Below are 17,956 nucleotides of genomic sequence, written 5' to 3' on the forward strand. Positions count from 1 at the left end.
CACAACGAGCAAATATGCGCAGTAATAGCAAAGAAAGCATTAAAAAATTAAGAGCGTCTATTTATCTCGCACGTCGCACCGCCCTTATCCGATGCTGTCATCGCTCGTTCTCGTGAGCCGTCCATATAAATCCATATAATTTTATTTTTGGCAGCTTACCGACAGTGTTTCTGTAGCTGTCGCGACAGCGATACACGCCACAATAAATAGTTACACTCCTGTCTGACCACGAATTAGCTTCGTCCTTTCGAGTTACTATGGCTCCACCCGTACGCAGCGCAGGCCTAGTGCGCTGCAGTTTTGACTTATTCTTTTCAATAACCTTGAAGGCTTTAAACCCATCACCCCTTCACTTTTTTCTTTTCTTTATTCTTCTCTTCTCAGAACAGTGTTTCCTCACTCTCCAATCTCCGTCCATCTTCGTGTCCCCCACCACATCGCTTGATGGGCGACAGCACCTCAGCTGAACTACCCTACGGGCCAACTTTGAGCGCCAGCTGCAAGCGGTCCCGAGCCTTTGAGCTCCTCCTGAGAAAAGCGAGGAACCTCATCAGAGAAGAAGAGGGAAAAAAAAGCCACTTGCACCTCGGCGACGCCCGCGTCGAGCAAGAGCAAGCTCCGCGCAACTACGCAAGTGTACCCGTCGCGCGGCGACAACACCGGGCCCCGTGAACCCTTGTCCGGCTTTCCCAACCAGCCCCGGTCCTTTTTCATCGCTGGGAGCGACACCAGAACCGGTAGAGAATTCAGCCACGGCCAGCCAAGGCCTTCGCCTGACCAAAGTCCTTAAATGCTTCGAAGAACTCTGGCCTGACTCACATGGCCGCCAGCCGTCCTGCAACTGTAGACCCACGAGGGAACAGCGCCTAGTTCTCAGAGGCAGCTTCGCCAGTGCGCCTTCCCAGTATTGGCAGCATTCTCTGGCCGTCCCATTCGGACGGAGGAGGCGTAATTGCAGAAAGAGCAACGTTGAAAGAGGCGCGCGCCTACTACCCCTCCAGTCCTTTGCTATCTATGCGGGAAGGTTCGCGGCGCCTTGAAGACATCGCTGCATAGTAACCGTGGGTTAGCATAGCAACCCCCCCCCCCACAAAAACACACATAAAAGGATGGATGGCAGCCATTGCTATTATCTTTATTATATATATATATATATATATATATATATATATATATATATATATATATATATATATATATATATATATATATATATATATATATATATATATATATATATATACTGCGTGTGCGCCAGGCCCTGTCGTGATGATGGTGCCCGAAGCGAATACAACCATGATCCACTTTTCTAGAAAATTGTTGTGGTGTTCGTAAATGCAGCATATCAGTAAAACATACACATGCGAGGCAGGCCCGTAGCCAGGGGGGGGGGGCAGGGGGCCTGCCCCCCCCCTTCCTCGCTCCTGAAAAAAATTCTTGGCTACGGGACTGATGCGAGGCAAAAGAACGAGATTTATTAAAAACTTCTTTGTTTTCTGAGTGCTTCCAGAATAGGGGAAACGAACCGAAGGTTGGTGCGCTGCTTAAAGGAGGTTGGCGGAGACCCCTTGTGATGCTGTGGTCTTGAGTGCGCGAGCTTTACCTGCTATGGCAGGTAAAGCTCGCGCATTGGCATTCCTTCTATTTTAGCGTCAAGGCAGCGCAATCTTTTTGTCACGAATCTATATTCCGTTAAACATTTGTTAATGACCCTACCTTGACGAGGTGACTAAATGTCAAAGTATGCTGCGGAAAAGTGAAAAATAGGGTTAAACACTTGTGGAATTGAAGTCTGCCGTAGTCATACACTTGTACATGCGAATCGGCTGATGATTGTCTTATTTTGTACTTGCCATGTTTGTGTTCAAGCGGATTTGCTAGCATTACACGTTCACGATGCGTAGAATACTTTATTTAAAACGAAAAACACAAAGCTCCTGCACATCCTCGGTGCTTCCTTCAAACGCGCAATACCTTGCGGCTTAGCGGCTTATTTATTAGTTTTTTACGGTAATCCACTCTGTCTGTAATGGTTGTGGCAGTATTTGACAATAGGGGTCTTATAAATTTGTTGGCAACTATTGAGCAAGTCACCGATGAATGATCATCTCTTTCTGGACAAGCAAAAAGAGGACAGCTCAGTAAGAGAGATCAGAGCTCTCAACCTTCTGCACACATCTTCCTTGCCAATGTGTGGCAGTGCGATGTCAACGGCCTTTTTCACGTCAACCAAGACAGCAACAAACTCGGGCTTCGGGAACACTAAAGCACCTCTTGCCTGCTGACTAATGAGTCCCATCACAGTTGATCTAGACGGTCCTGATGTATGTAGGCTTGGGCAGGCGTTGCATGTCCGGCGTTCCCCGACAGCCTTTGCAATGAAACCGGCAATGTGTGCTACTGCGGAATTTTCCACGGTAGGGGGTGGTGGTAGCACTGAAAAAAAGGTGTCATGTGAGAGGCCTAATAAAGGCGATTAGTACCAATTATCAGTTAAAAAAAATCTGATCAGGCAAACATCGTTTAAAATAATGTGCTTGTGCGGAAACTGGGGGACTCTTAATGTGCGGAAATTAGGGAAATTAATGTGCGGAAATTGGGGGACCCGTAAGCTTTGCCTTTAAGAGTTAAACGTGACAGCGATATCCGCGCACGTACACACATACGCACACGCACACACACACATTATAGCTTAGCAATCGCTGGCGTGCCTTCACTTCTCGGTGAACACCTATCCTTATCGCATCCACCTCGAATTTTCGCCAGACGCCGCCGCCGACACCGGAATTACTGCGAAACGAGCGCTTTATTAAGTGGTCATTGCGCGACCGACCTTTCGCGAATTTGCAGGCGACAAGCGTCGCTCATCGCTGTCGCGTTCAGATTCGCCTACTTAAAGAAGAACGTCGCATTCGCATCACTGTCGTATTGTGGGAACTTCAGAATGCAAAGAGACATGCCCACAACAAAATGTTGCCTGTCATCGGCAAGGTGAAAATGACTATTAGCATTAGCGCAATTTAGTTTTCCAACAACGTGATGCTCTTAAGACAGCGCTCAACCGCAGAACATAGTTATGTAGTGTCGACGACGACGAAATGCATTTCCGTTAAAAAGAAAAAGCATGGCGCGCGCCAATACAGGCGGCCGTGGGATAAACGAGCGCCGAAACAAAGCATGAGAAGCGCGGCAAATCACGAGCTCAGCACAATACATGTGTCATGGCATTTGAACGCGCCACGCCACACGAAGTCGCCTAAGCACGCTGCTTGCCTCTATATCGATCGTAATATGCTACAGATAACAACACTCACTGTGTAAAGACCAATTAAGAATACATAACAGCGTACCTTGATTCCAGTCCCCACGTGCACAACGTCCACTGCGCATTTCTCCAAGCACGTCTGCGGCTGTCTACGACGCGGCCAGCGAGCCATCGTCCGCAGGATGGATGGATGGATGGATGGATGCTATGAGCGTCCCCTTTATAACGGGGCGGTGACATGTCTGTCACCATGCTCGAAGAAAAAAGAAAAAAAACTTCCTTGTTTCATGCTGGCCTAATACCTTATCTACATTGATTAAATCTATTTTATTATACCAAAAAATTATAAATTTTCGGTCCATCTCTCTGCCTCTTAAGGCAGAATGACCTTATTTTTTCCCCATTATTTATTTTTGTACTTTATCTCTACTTTTCTGCCACCAATACTCTAACCGTCTCTTACTTATTTCTATCGCGGACGTGTTCAGCTTTCCATTGTTGTCCCTAAAACCCAAGGCTTCATGTAGACTCGTGCCCACACGTATACCTGGGTGAATTTCGCCACATTCAATCAGTACATGTTCCATCGTTTCCTTAGTTCCCCCGCAGCATGTACATTGTTCTTCTTCGTTACTGAATCTCGCTTTATAACTACGCGTTCTAAGGCAGCCCAACCTTGCCTCAAACAGTAAAGCGCTTCCCCTTGAATTATCATAACACCTTTTCCTCCTTATTTAGTTTTTTCCCTTTCGGTAGTTACTCAGAGCCGGCTTCTTTTCCATCGCTGTCATCCAATAAGTACTCTCCACCCAGTGGCGGATCCAGAGGGGGGGCGGGAGGGGCGATCGCCCCCCCCAAAGCATGTGTCAGCCCTCCCCCCCGCCTGCCTGCAGTGCCTGTCTCTCCTCATCCCTACCCTACCATCCCCCCCCCCGGTCAGATGAAGGAACCGCCCCCCCCCCAAAGTTGGCACCTGGATCCGCCCCTGTCTCCGCCTCTCTGACCTTCCGCTTAATACTCCTTGTTGCCATATCGCCCGCACTGCTAGCCGTATATTTACTGGTGAGCCTCCTAGTTCTTTTTCTCCACTGCGTGTCAACGCTGTTTCTATACAAATACCTGAAAACCTTCTCTGCCCATCTACTCTTCTTAATTTTCCTCAGCCTCTCTTCGAATCTCATTTCGCTCTGAGCTTCCCTCACTTCAAAGCCTGTCCATCCCATATAACCCTTTACAGCCTCATTTGTCGTATTCCCGTGAGCGCCCAGCTCGAGGCGGCCCACCGTCCTTTGATTTACATCCATTCCTGATTGTACCTCTGACTAATCATGCACACCACTGAGTTCCCAAATGTAAGCCCCGGGACCATCACACCCTTCCACAGCCCTCGAAGCACCTCGTACCTATTGTACCCCATAAAGCGCTGTGCTTCATGGTTGCAGCATTCATCTTTCCCTTTGCTACCGATGCTTTCTCTTGTACCTCCATATATCTATCCCCCTCATTTACCCATACTCCTAGGTACTTGTACTCGCTTACTCTCGGTATTTTTTGGCCCTGTATGAAGACCGCATGGTCTTCGTGATCATTGAATACCATCAATCCAAATTTTGTTGCACTAAATCCTAGTCCTAGAACCTCACATTCCCTTCCGCATATATCTGCCAGTCGCTGTATATCATCTTGACTGTCCGCAAATAAGACAATATCATCAACATAAAATAGACCTGGAAGCTTCTGCTCAACCATCGTGCCGACCTGTTTGTGTGACAAATTAAATCCAATGCTGCTACCTTCTAGCGCTTTTTCCATCCTCACCATGTACAGCATGAATAACCAGCGGGGACAAAGGACTTCCTTGTCTCAGCCCCTTGCTAATTTCAACGCTGTCCTTGCTACTTATTCCTTCCCATTCTATACAAACTGTATTTTCTCGTTATATTTCCCTCAAAAGCTGTACACTCTAAGAAAAAAAGGACTAAAAGGGGTAGGGAGGTTAGTCCTTTTGCGGATCAACTGATATGCCACATCCAATAGTCCTTTTGGGGATGAACTGCAAAGGGATAAACAGTTAGTCTTTGAAGGATTAACTGCAAAGGACTAACGGTTGCTCCTGTAAGGAGTAACAGTTGATTTTCGGAAATGGTCCCTGAAGGAGCAAATGTTACTCCCGTAAGGACTAACAGTTGGTTTTTGGAAATAGTCCCTGAAGGAGCAAATGTTACTCCTTTAAGAAGTATTGGTTGATCCTCAGAAATGATCCTTGGGAAAGGAAATCGCGCTTCGCAATTGTAAAAAATGGTGGCGAAGTTCCTGCGCTCTTAGGAACGGACATTTCACGGAAACATGCCACTTATATAGTGCTTTAGAAGTCGTACCCAACTTACATGTATTAACTGCTATTAATGCATTCAGTGAGCGCTTGCAAGCAATAATGCTGATCATTCAAATTTACTTTGCCGAACTTGAGAGAAATTGTGTATACCGGCTTCAGGACTTGCCCTAGCGAGAATATTTAGTTGCATGCCCTGATCTTTCAATCCTTTAAAACACTTTGAATCCTATGAACAAGGTAAAAACTTGGCGAGAAGTGGCATACCACGACACGGGAACGCAGGTGACATGAATGACACCAAACACACACACACATGCACAGTGATTCAGGTTACCAACGGTTTTGATTTCTTGATTGTGTAAGTTGCAGATAACCTACGGTGTTCTATAAAGTATTCAAGGAAGAAAGAGAAACACGATTCTATTAACATCAATCTTTATTTTTACGAAAACACCAAAAAGGAACGAATGCCATCATTTAGTTGGTGTAGGCCCTGTTCCCGAATTACTAGGGCGAGTCCTACCTGGAAGAAATACAAAAAAGAAAATTTTGTTACATAATAAAGTAGCTAGAAGAGAACGACTTAATCACGTAAGCCCCAATAATTGCGCAGTCGCATGCTCAAAAACATGCGACGCACAATGCTTTTTTAGTCTTCATATTATTTATAATACGATGTACCAAGGCAATGAAAATAATAAATTTACCTTCAAAATTAGCAGAGGGACGTTGTTTGCAGAGCAAGTAAATCCAGAAATTGTTGATCACACCTCGATGGGACGGCGTCCATCTCTGAAGCTTTGCAGAAAGGAAGCTGCGATGGAGACTTGCATGTAAGCTGAGGTGTCCATTTTTCCGCAGGAAAGTTACGATGCTGGGTCCAATAAACAGCCGGTACACAGAAACAAACGCGCATGCGCGTCCACAATTGCAGCACATGCAGCGAGGTATGTTCTTCACAGCTGCGTTCATAGTCTGCGTAAATAGCGGCACTCGCTGACCCCGAAACAAGAGCAAGATAGATCACAAGTGACGAACACGACCCGCACTCGACACTCCGGCGAGCGATACTGAAGAAGAAAGAGTGCGGCGCGGAAGGATACCCAACATAAGCGCTGAAACGTCCGTCAGATTTACACGATTGTCACCGCCAGTGAATATTGGGAAGCTTATTGGTGAACTAAGTTTCAAGTCCTCATAATTTATGACAGAATATTAACACACTACAAATTAAATTAATCTTTTCTCGCGTTATTTTCTTGATCGCAGCAGTAAGCGGGCCGACGCGCCGGTGTCTTCTTGTCATCTGTGCAGTGGACATTTGGAACATGCGTTCGCCGAATTCCTTACCCCTCAGGTCGTCGCCGCCTGCAACCCGCACCGCGACAGAGTAGAAAGGAGGGCTTGGGAACAATAGGGCGCACGTGGCCGAGAAATAAGCTCATGACCTTTGAAAGAGGCATTCGTTGGTCTACGATCACTGCTTCGCGTTCGTTCGATGGTGAGCCTTGCTGCAAACAAAGGCCACAGAAAAAACGCCTTCCCTTCAACCTCTACCCGCGGGAGTAAATGCAACCGTTCGTCCCCCCATTAGTCTTTTCCGAGGTATGTCTAGTCCGCCGAATTTGCACACGACACGCACTTCGCGACAATTGGTCCTCTCGCGGACTAACGACACGATTTGAGGACTAAAGCTGACTTTACTCCCCCTTCAGCCGGTTTTTTTCTTAGAGTGTATACAGTCGTCCCCTATGCCCAATTCTTTCAATATATCCCACAAAATTTCCCGATTAACATTGTCATACGCCCCGGTGATATCTAGATAAGCTACGTATAAGGGCCTGTTTTCTATTTTCGATATTTCTATACACTGGGTAAGAAGAAACAGATTATCGTCTAACCGCCTGTCGATTCGAAATCCATTCTGAAGTTCTCCCAAAATATCATTTTGTTCTACCCACGCTTCTATTTTACTGCCTGCATCGCCAACCTGTATAGCACCGATGTAATGGTTAGCGGTCTATGTGAGCGAATGTTATCCTTTTCTCCCTTGCCTTTATAGATTAAGTTCATTCTACTTTTTCGCCAACTGCCTGGTATTTCCCTCTCCTGTAAGCACTTTTCTACGGCTTTCAGCGGTGCTTCTTTAGTGTTATGTCCGAGTTCGTTAATGAGGCTGACGGGAACCCCATCTAAGCCAGGAGTAGTGCGCTTAGGAATTTTTCCTTCGGCCTTCTTCCAATTGAAATTCTCTAGTACTACATCTTCGTCAGTTGCACTCCTTTGCGTACTTTTACTCACCGGGGGATTCCCCTGGGTGACCTTTTTAAACGAATCGGCTGTTATCTTTCGGATGTAACCTAGCGCTTCATATCCTTCCAATTGATTTCCTTCTTCATCTACCAAACGTTGTTGCATTGTGACAGACTTCCTACCTAGCGCTTTTAGGTGGCTCCAAAATATCCTAGGCGCGGCCTTCTTCTTTTCGCGAATCTCTGTCATCCAGCGTTCACTTTCACCTTTAATTTTTGCCTCGACTAATTTCTGCACAGTGGATTTTTGCTCTAAATATATTTCCCATATTTGGTTGACTTCGTCCTGTGGCCGCTTGGATGGATGGATGGATGCTATGAGCGTCCCCTTTATAACGGGGAGGTGACATGTCTGCCACCAGGCTCGAAGGATAAAAAAAGAAAAAAAAAAGAAAAAAAAACTTCCTTGTTTCATGTTGTCCTAATGCCTTATCTACATTGATTAAATCTATGTTATTATAACAAAAAATATAAATTCACAGTCCATCTCTCTGCCTCTTAAGGCAGAATAACCTTTTTTCCCCCAATTATTTATTTTTGTACTTTATCTCTACTTTTCTGCCACCAATACTCTAACCGTCTCTTACTTATTTCTATCGCGGGCGTGTTCAGCTTTCCATTGTTGTCCCTAAAACCCAAGGCTTCATGTAGACTCGTGCCCACACGTATACCTGGGTGAATATCGCCACATTCTATCAGTACATGTTCCATCGTTTCCTTAGTTCCCCCGCAGCATGTACATAGTTCTTCTTCGTTACTGAATCTCGCTTTATAACTACGCGTTCTCAGGCAGCCCGACCTTGCTTCAAACAGTAAAGCGCTTCCCCTTGAATTATCATAAAACCTTTCCCTCCTTATTTCGTTTTTTCCTTTTCGGTAGTTACTCAGAGCCGGCTTCTTTTCCATCGCTGTCATCCAATAAGTCTTCTCCGCCTCTCTGACCTTCCGCTTAATGCTCCTTGTTGCCATATCGCCCGCACTGCCAGCCGTATATTTACTGGTGAGCCTCCTAGTTCTTTTTCTCCACTGCGTGTCAACGCTTTTTCTATACAAATACCTGAAAACCTTCTCTGCCCATCTACTCTTCTTCATTTTCCTCAGCCTCTCTTCGAATCTCATTTTGCTCTGCGCTTCCCTCACTTCAAAGCCTGTCCATCCCATATCACCCTTCACCGCCTCATTTGTCGTCTTCCCGTGAGCGCCCAAGGCGAGGCGGCCCACCGTCCTTTGATTTACATCCATTCCTGATTGCACCTCTGACTTCATGCACACCACTGAGTTCCCAAATGTAAGCCCCGGAACCATCACACCCTTCCACAGCCCTCGAAGCACCTCGTACCTATTGTATCCCCATAAAGCTCTGTGCTTCATACTTGCAGCATTCCTCTTTCCCTTTGCTACCGATGCTTTCTCTTGTACCTCCATATATCTATCCCCCTCAATTACCCATACTCCGAGGTAGTTGTACTCGCTTACCCTCGGTATTTTTTGGCCCTGTATTAAGACCGTATGGTCTCCGTGATCATTGAATATCATCAATCCACATTTTGTTGCACTAAATCCTAGTCCTAGAGCCTCACACTCCCTTCCGCATATATCTGCCAGTCGCTGTATACCATCTTGACTGTCCGCAAATAAGACAATATCATCAGCATAAAATAGACCTGGAAGCTTCTGCTCAACCATCGCTCCGACCTGTTTGTGTGACAAATTAAATCCAATGTTGCTACCTTCTAGCGCTTTTTCCATCCTCGCCATGTACAGCATGAATAACAGCGGGGACAAAGGGCATCCCTGTCTCAGCCCCTTGCTAATTTCAACGCTGTCCTTGCTACTTATTCCTTCCCATTCTATACAAACTGTATTTTCTCGGTATATTTCTCTCAAAAGCTGTACACAGTCGTCACCTATGCCCACTTCCTTCAATATATCCCACAAAATTTCCTGATTAACGTTGTCATACGCCCCGGTGATATCTAGATAAGCTACGTATAGGGGCCTGTTTTCTATTTTAGATATTTCTATACACTGGGTAAGAACAAACAGATTATCGTCTAACCGCCTGTCGATTCGAAATCCATTCTGAAGTTCTCCCAAAATATCATTTTGTTCTACCCACGCTTCTATTTTTAATTTTACTGCCTGCATCGCCAACCTGTATAGCACCGATGTAATTGTTAGGGGTCTATACGAGTCTCCTAGGAGGAGACCGCCGCGTCGCGGCACGCGGCGGAACTACCTCAATTACACTTTTTCAAAGGCGCGCGCGCCGAATGGGACGGCCGGAGCAACACCGCCGCGCGCTCGATCCAGGTGGCCGTGATACCTGACAAAGAGAAGCACCGTGGAGTCACCGCCCTCGTCCACTACATTTTCGCAGGAAAACACCCCCTCCACCTCGGCTCCCCCTTCGCCTCAGCGGCCACTGACGTCACGTCAGAACGAGACGAGGAGGATCAGCTCAGCTGACTCCGGCCGCTCCATACTTCTTCAGCTTACTGGGAGCGCGGGAACACACAACAGACGAAGGAAGAACCACAGAGCACGAGCGCTCACTAACAACTGGTTTACTCACACATTAGGACACATACATACACAAAGGTGCGCATGTCAAAAAAAGAAAAACCACTAGACCACCGTCTCTCTTGTGTCCGTGTTTGCACTTCCGGTCTTTTGAACATGAATACCTATCAACTAGCTCAGCTATCTGTTATTCTAATTTTTTCGCTGTCCGTACTTGCGTTTTTATTCATGAATTTATTCGAGTAACAATGAAAGTAAAAAGTGTATTAGCGCATTAATATATATTACTTATCCATTTTATTTTTCTACGCACAGTGTACTACAGGCCCAAGACTCCAAAAATATGCTATCCAGCAAGTTGGGTCTTCGCCCTTTTAAAGGGGCCCTGCAACACTTCTTCAGCATGGTCAGAAAACGCTGCCGACCGGTAGTCGAGGCTCCCGCGAACACGCGATCCAAACGTTATAGTGCAGCAGGTGACCTGGGATTTACGATAAATTCTAAAAGTAAGCTAAAAAGCGCTTCCTCTTCTCTCGATAAAAATGGTGCTTACGGCGACCCTGCCATTGGCCACGCCATTGGCTGATTTGAACATGGCGCGCTCGGTAGTTACTGTGGCCGCCCCGGGAGGCCGTCACTTGCCCGCGCGCGATCGCACTGAAAGAACGCCGCGCGTTCGAAGAATAAAAAGAGAAAAAGTGTTCAAGGTTACAAGGCGCGCGTGACGTACCTTCTTTCCCCGCGCCACCCCTCCCTGTTTAGCTTCCAGGGCCTTCGTCAGGGCGAGAGAACAGCGTGCAACAAATCCTTGTAACTCCGCTCGTACTGGACGAATTCTAAAAACTGTTGCGGCGGTCGATTCATAAGGAAAAATAAGCTCCTTTGATGAAGCCATTCCATGTTACTTGGAAAAGTGTTGCAGAGCCCCTTCAAGCCTGTGGGGGACGCCGCAACGTTTAGGTCAGGAAATAATCGTGAGACTTCTGGAGAAGGTACAACAACTTCCGGGGAGATATTCTCGGTGTGTCTATCTAAAGGAGATGTCCATAATCCGTTTTGGCGGAACGCACTCAGTTACTAGAAAAAGCGGTATTTATCACGTCGACGCTCACGTCACGTCGACGCTCTTTATCACGTCGACGCACCAAACACTCCAGCACATTCCCAGCGTAAGAAGAAAGTGGGCCGAATGTACATAAACAGGAACTTGTCAAGTCTCACCTTGCATATAAATGTGTCCCAGATGATTGAGAACAATGCAGGGAATGCCTACCCACCTTCATAGGCGCGTTAGACCGGCGGCCGCATTGAACCATAGAGTTAGTACAGACTCCAGAGGAAAAGCTCCCCACAGGGCCCAAGCATTAGAATCTCTGACCACAAGGGCGCCGCTATTACTGTACCGTGCGAGCGTTACCACCTCCTGAGACGCATGCTAGACTTGATGGTTGTATTAGATTTTCATCGTAATTAATGAAAGTGATCTCACGTGAAGTCGACTTGTAAGTACGTGTCAACAGAAAGCGCAGAAGTCGACGCATTGCGACTCACAATACAGTCAAAAGACGCGCAATCTGGCCGCGATCTCGAACTCAAGTGGATATGGTGGCGCCATCTAGCAAAAGAACCTGCAAATGCATCCTCCCTTGTCGCGGTTCCGCGCACGCTGAAATGCCGAAATGGCCTTAAACCTTGCCTAGAAATATTCTAAATAAACGTTGAACACTGTCTCCATGTTGCTAATTTGTCAAAATTCGCGCGTTTGATTTTTATTGCCAGTATTACTCACATTGAATAGCGTCACTTCTCGCCGATTTGTAAATAAATGCAAAGGCAACAATCACAAAGTTTCAGTAATGGCGGTGTTCTTGTGGTCGATGCTCTTTCGGCCCCACTTTTCCTCTAAAGTCTGTACTAACTCTATGCATTAAATGGCTAACGCCATCAGAGTTCACGCACGGTCTCCGAAATGTGCGCCCAAAAGCGGATCTCTGGGGGCTGCGTTTGTTGCGTTGAAGCGCAATCCGTCCCTCTCATCTGTGTCGAGAGTTGTGAAAGCTCCGTGACGCCAAAATGACGTTGCGGAACAAGAACCGTAAACAGGGGGCGCGGTACTCGCCGAACTCCAGCCAATCAGCGGCAGCCCAAATGGACAGCCCACTGGGGGTACACATCGAGAAAGAGTCCTCAGCCATAAAAAATGAAACAGGAGCATGCTGGGAATCGCGACCAGAGCATGGAGCAGGAGGGGGGGGTGCGGCCGTGGAGGAGGTTGGCTTGTGGACGCTAGGCGCGCGCGCTCGTTCATTTTAGTTGTTTGTTTTTGTTTGTTTGTTTTTTGTCCCATGAGCGCACCAAAACAAGGGAATGAAAGGAGCACGATGCGAATTGTCACATGAACCCGAGGAGATAGCGGCTTCAGAGGAGGTTATAGGAGGTTATAGGCGCTAGGCGCGCTCCCTCCTAATTTTTTTTCACCCTAGCACGCCTTCGACTGCAATGCAAAGGACGCAACCCAGCCATACAAGCAGCAGCAGTAGATGCAGACCCAAACATCCTCAGTGAAGCATCCTCTCCAAGCCGGACCTGGTCGACCAGCGCCAACTCGTCGCGCGGGCCCAGCGGGCGGTCCAGGCCAGAGGGTCCCTGGAATAAGAGACCCTCCAACCTTCATTAACTGGCCACTTATCAATAAACTATTTTCTCTCTATATATATGCATGGTTGAAGCGCACTCCGTCCATCTTATTTGTGTCGAGAGTTATGAATGCTTCGTGACGTGAAAACGACATTGCAGAACAGGCGGAAACAGACGGCGCGCTGCTCGCCGAGCTCCCGCCAATCAGCGGTGGCTGAAATGGATAGTCCATTACATGGACATATCGAGAAGAGCTCCCCTGCTGATGTGATGAATTTTATGTCCAGATTCTCCGTTCGGGTTAAAAAAGCTTTAACGGCGGCGCGCCGCCATTCTTGCCCGGCGGCGGCGTCATCACTCTCGGGATTTCGGCGGCGGCGTGAGCAAAACAGGGCGGCGGTGGCGGCGCACAGCTCCAGCTGTGACGCCACCCACCCACCCGGGAAGCCGCGCGCCGGGTTGTAGATTCGCGCTTGTGGCCTAATACCCGTGACACACGGGCACAGAAACTGACATTCGGTAGTGAAGGCATTCAGTTCCCGAATGAAATTTTTTTCGTCGGAGCTGCTACACGTCTAAACTGAATGACATTTGACTTGATGATATCGATCGCAGCATCTTCTGTAGTGAGCAATTGTTGAGTAGTAATAAAGAAGTAAACATGAGTTTACAAGCTTCATATACCTCCGAGAATAATTAAATGTAGAAACAAGCATATTACGCTGCCGTAAGTTTTAGTTCGTTGCTTTGTTTCACGACGTTGCAGGCGACCGTAGCAACCTAAGCCAACGCTAATCAGATCCACAGCGTAAAAACAAAATGGCCCCTGTCGCATCCAGAATACAGCGTTTGAAGCGCTTGTTCAAGTGATTAGTGTAAATAAAAGACGTGAAATCTGCATTTTCAGCTGAATAGGATGTCGTTTTATACAACTTAGGTATATCGCACTTCGTCAGCTGTGCCGTCGAGAGTATGCATTTCTCAGTCGAATGAGCTCTGGCGATGGCATTAGGTGACGAATGGCATTTGGGCGAATGCAATTTCGTTCATCCGTGTGGCAGCGCGCGAATGGCATTAAATCTGAAGGCATTAGGATGTAAATGCCATTTTCTGTGCCCGTGTGGCACGGGTATAAGTGTCCAAGGAGACGGAATGTCCAATGATGGACATTTCGTCTAGGTGGACATTCCCTGTAGTTTTAATTACCGTCTCGGTTGGACATTCCGTCTCACCGCAGTGTTGCAGCAGTTCATTTGGAAAGTCCAACCTAGCGGGCCAGGATGGCTGGATGTATGGACGCAAAACTTGATTCAAAATCCTGAGATGCGCGACTCAGCATCCAGAGGGCCGCTCCCACATTGGGACAGAAAGAAAGGATGGTATCGGGTAATAAAATAAAATTACTATAAAGAACATAAAGGTTATGCCCTGCCCGCTGCACCCGAGTATCGCAGGCAGCCCCCACATTAGGACAGACAGGCCAAGCCCAACCGCCGCATCGTGGGCCCTCAGCACTGAACTTTTTTAACCGCTTGTTCCCCGCTCAGGTAATCCCAGCGTCACACTGTCCAGTCAGTTATTCCAGGCGCCAAACATTTAACCACAGTACCGTGCCAAACATCCAGTAAACCATTGTGAGGTATTACATCTGCAATGAACTAAAGAATAGGTCACATGGCTTGAAGCAACTTTTCGTTGTTAAGGCTAAGTTCCTGCCTCGTTGCAATAGATATCAAGCGAACGGGATTCAAAGCCCTCGTTAGACACCTTATAATCAAGTGGACAAAAGTATTGCGTGACCTCCCGCTAGTTTCGTAATTCCATAGACAATTACATACTACTCTAGCGTAAATATCAAGCGATTGTCTTAGAACACTCTTAGGTGGGAACCCAGGCCAGCAATCTTCCGGAAATTAATGAAGGTTCTTTTCTTCTTCTGCTTGTCTTAGAATAAGCTCTGTGCTTATACCTGCGTACACACCCTTAATATTGTGTAGTAACTATGGTTCCGTGACCTTATGCAACCTTCTGCAGGCGATGGGCAGTTCAAATCATATTGACATTGATATCAAATAATCGGGCTTCCAAGGAGCATTGCGACGGTACCCACATAGCACACTTCTGTTCTGTTCTGTGGCTGAATTGGCACGTAGAGAAACTAAAGCCCCCGATCTATTTCCTCAACGTAGCATTTTTAATACAGCGAGCAGAAATGCGAAACGAAGCTCTTAAATTGTCTTAATTTATCATGCCGCAAACATAAAAAAAACGCTGTAATCTTCAAGCAGCGCTAAAGTCTGAGCATCCGTAGCTTAAATTATAACAGCTACGGTCTCCTGATGTAATTAAGCACACAAACCACACGCAACTACTTCAGCAATACTGCGAAATCCACATTATTCCTATCCCTACAGCGGAAATTTTTCTCTAGCGCCACCTAGGCGGACAAAACGAAAGCGTTGAATTTGAAAGCTCCCAGTTTCTCCGAGTATGGCGTGCGAAACCATTTTTCCTCAGGGGAAAGTGTCTTTTCTAACTACAAACCACGCACCACCATCTGTAAGTCTTTTCTTCTTGCGCCCCCCCCCCCTCTGCGTCCCTTTGACGGCTTCGCTGGATAGTGTGGGGAGCCGGAGCATGCACGTTGTCAATAAAAGCTCAACTGGGCTGTTTTTACCATGCATGACTCCCCAAGAATGCACTGCCGGGACAGTCACGTCAACTTTAGTACTCCCGTGCAACAGCTCAGAAAAGAGGTATGCTTCCCTCCGTTGAAAATACCTTCTAAGGATGGGGTGAATGTCTTCAGGCGAAAAAAAAGACCGAATTTTCGGGACGTCCCGCTTGTGTGTGCGCGCGTGTTTGTGGCTGCTGGGTGTGTGGCTGCTACTTTCCGCATTCAGCATTGCTGCCTTTCAGCATTTGCCATCTGTTTATTAACAATCAATAGTTGCACAAAAAACTATGCCAAATTAATACTGTTTAAGTCCTGTGGGTTTAATGTACTGTATGTAAATGTATAACGATTTTAGTATGTTGTAAACTGCCAATAAACTATCATTAAACCATGTAACATGATGTTCTAATATGTCGCGGGTGCAGGGGCCCCTGTCAGGCGTTGCTCGCCTTTTGCCCCTGTACCTTTCTTGAACTTGTACTCAGGATCAAATAAACATTCATTCATTCATTCATTCATTCATTCATTCATTCATTCATTCATTCATTCATTCATTCATTCATTCATTCATCAAGTTCGTCTCGGGCTACCACGAGAAAGCGAGGGGCATGCTGTGACAGACAATCGGAAGCAGACGAACGGAATGTGCGCGTGCGATAAGAGCGAACCAAGCACACGTGCGTGGGCGAAGTATAGTGTGAATATCACCTCGTTGTTCTTTTTCTGTTTTTTTTTTTCGCAGTCAAACGTGCAGTTTTTAAAGAAGTGTGGTTAGGTGAGCTAGTTGGCATGAATCCATCGCAAGAACAGCACAAATACGACACGAAGCACACGTAAAGGAATGACAAGAAGTTTTGTACTTGTTGCATTTTTATTTCTGTCATTGCTAATTAAGCTAACTAAATTAACAATCAAACACATTTAAACTGTAGACCCCCACGTCAATCAAATGCAGATTTCTCGAATGTATTTTCTGCTGGCTTCCCTTCATTTACGCGCCGTCAGCATTCGGACCGGGAAAAACAACGGCGCGGAAGTGTGCGTGTCGTGAAAGTAGCCCATCACGTTAAACCGCGCTTGGTCTACTATGAACTTGCTAGATTAGGATACAAGTGGAAATTTGGCAAGGTACGCTCGCTCCGAGCCGCCGTGTGTGCCATAGCTTAGCAGGTTATGCGTCGCGCAGTTTAGCTCTAGGACGCGCGTTAGATTTCCACCTACGACAGGCGCATTCCCATGGCATCGAAATTCAGGTAACCGAGCACTCCAATTGTTGAGGAGTCCCCGATTACGGCGCTCTCCATAATTACATCAAACTCCCTCCAAGGAGACGCGGGCGCTTGCGAATTCCTCACTCGGAGTAGACTGGGAATATACATCATTGGTTTCAATGAACCACAAAGCAGAACAATATTTCCTGCGTTGCTGATTGCAGGAACACTGCGCGGAATTTCGGAGATTTCAGCGAGAAACAACGAAACGAACTGGCATGAACTTTTGCTGACTCAAGGCGCGGTGTAACAATAAAAAAAAAAGTTTGCTGCAGGAATAGCATGCCGGCGCCAGAATTTTTTTTTTTACTGGGGAGCACCCCCAACAAGTTAGTTCTTTCACGGGCCGGAGGCGGTGAACCTATGCGTTGTTAGCGTTGTGTTTTTACTATGTTGCCTCTTGAGGAGGGGAGGGAGGAGGGAGAGGGGGGAGGCACTGCTCCGCTAGGGTAGCTAGAATTCTAGCCACCCTAGACCCGCGACTCTGAGGGATAGATGTAATGGGAGACCAGAACCGTACACGAAGAAAAACACCCTTTGAGGGAAATTCCAAGTCAAATAAAAAAAGGCAACTGGCAGTGCTCAAGCCGATCAATATTTCCTGTGCTCTGAAGGTTCACACCATTCAATCTGAGGATCGCTATGCCAGGTAGGCGACTTCTTGATTCAGTTCAATTCAATTTCAAAATTCGTTTTGTTGTTTTCTTGTACAAGAAACAAGAAACAAAGAGATGTTGGGGCTAAAGGTATATAGCCTGACAGAGGACCCGACACCCTTGTACAGAGTTCGTACAGCAAAATAAATAAAAAAAACAGCTTTCGCGGCATCCAGACCATCATGAACAAAAGAAGCAGTAGAGAAAAAATTGCTGAAAAAATGTCATGTTACATTGAATCTGACTGACTATACAAATCTTGTACATAACATACTTCATT

The 17,956-nt window shown here is 46.7% G+C and overlaps 1 pseudogene; it reads right to left on the minus strand.

Moving 5' to 3' along the window:
* Positions 1-1,919: 1,919 nt before the first annotated feature.
* On the minus strand, positions 1,920-14,705 carry LOC125759441 (uncharacterized; annotated as a pseudogene).
* Positions 14,706-17,956: the final 3,251 nt, after the last annotated feature.

Source organism: Rhipicephalus sanguineus, chromosome 8 (genome assembly GCF_013339695.2).
Source record: "Rhipicephalus sanguineus isolate Rsan-2018 chromosome 8, BIME_Rsan_1.4, whole genome shotgun sequence".
Classification (NCBI taxonomy): Eukaryota; Metazoa; Arthropoda; class Arachnida; order Ixodida; family Ixodidae; genus Rhipicephalus; species Rhipicephalus sanguineus.